This window comes from Heterodontus francisci, unplaced genomic scaffold, assembly GCF_036365525.1.
Source record: "Heterodontus francisci isolate sHetFra1 unplaced genomic scaffold, sHetFra1.hap1 HAP1_SCAFFOLD_286, whole genome shotgun sequence".
Taxonomy (NCBI): Eukaryota; Metazoa; Chordata; class Chondrichthyes; order Heterodontiformes; family Heterodontidae; genus Heterodontus; species Heterodontus francisci.
In genome coordinates, this window is record NW_027141006.1 from 371,026 (window position 1) to 372,584 (window position 1,559).

Consider the following 1,559-nt stretch of genomic DNA (forward strand, 5'->3'; position numbering starts at 1 on the left):
AGCAAGTGCAAACCTGAAAAAAAAAACAGTGGGTAAGCAAACTGAATAAACTAAGATGAAATGAAATAAATGCAATATAAAAGGTTGCAAAAAATGCAAAAAAGCAAAAAAGAAGAAAAAAGAAAAAACAACTAAAAATGAAAGTAAAATGGGGGGCTGTCATGCTCTGAAATTATTGAACTCAATGTTCAGTCCGGCAGGCTGTAGTGTGCCTAATCGATAGATGAGATGCTGTTCCTCGAGCTTGCGTTGATGTTCACTGGAACACTGCAGCAATCCCAGGACAGAGATGTGAGCATGAGAGCAGGGGGGAGTGTTGAAATGGCAAGAAACCGGAAGCTCAGGGTACTGCTTGCAGACCGAGCGGAGGTGTTCCGCAAAGCGGTCACCCAGTCTGCGCTTGGTCTCCCCAATATAGAGGAGACCACATTGTGAGCAGCGAATACAGTATACTACATCGAAAGAAGTACAAGTAAATCGCTGCTTCACCTGAAAGGAGTATTTGGGGCCTGGGATAGTGAGGAGAGAGGAGGTAAATGGGCAGGTATTACACCTCCTGCGATTGCAGGGGAAGGTGCCATGGGATGGGGACGAGGTGGTGGGGGTAATGGAGGAGTGGACCAGGTTGTTGCGGAGGGAACGATCCCTTTGGAATGCTGACAGGGGAAGGGAGGGGAAGATGCGTTTGGTAGTGGCATCACGCTGGAGGTGGCGAAAATGGCAGAGGATGATCCTTTGGATATGGAGTCTGATGGGGTGGAAAGTGAGGACAAGGGGAACCCTGTCACGGTTCTGGAAGGGAGGGGAAGGGTTGAGGGCAGAAGTACGGGAAATGGGCCGGACACGGTTTAGGGCCCTGTCAACAACAGTGGGGGGGATTCCTCGGTTGAGGAAAAAGGAGGTCATACCAGAAGCACCGTCATGGAAGGTAGCATCATCAGAGCAGATGCGTCGAAGACGGAGAAACTGGGAGAATGGAATGGAGTCCTCACAGGGGGTAGGGTGTGAAGAAGTGTAGTCGAGGTAGCTGTGGGAGCCGGTGGGCTTATAATGGATATTGGGAGACAACCTATCCCCAGAGATGGAGACAGAGAAGTCGAGGAAGGGAAGGTAAGTGTCAGAGATGGACCACGTATGGGTGAGAGAAGAGTGGAAATTGGAAGCAAAGTTGATAAAGTTTTCCAGTTCGGGGCGGGAGCAGGAAATGGCACCGATACAGTCATCAATGTCCCGGAAAAAGAGTTGGGGGAGGGGGCCTGAGTAGGGCTGGAACAAAGAATGCTCGACATATCCCACAAAAAGACAGGCATAACTAGGACCCATGCGGGTACCCATAGCGACACCTTTTACTTGAAGGAAGTGCGTGGAGTTGAAGGAGAAGTTGTTCAATGTGAGAACAAGTTCAGCCAGGCGGAGGAGGGTGGTGGTGGATGGGGACTGGTTGGGCCTCTGTTCCAGGAAGAAGCGGAGAGCCCTTAAACCATCCTGGCGGGGGATGGAGGTGCAGCGCGATTGGACGTCCATAGTGAAGAGGAGGCGGTTGGGACCAGGAAACTGGA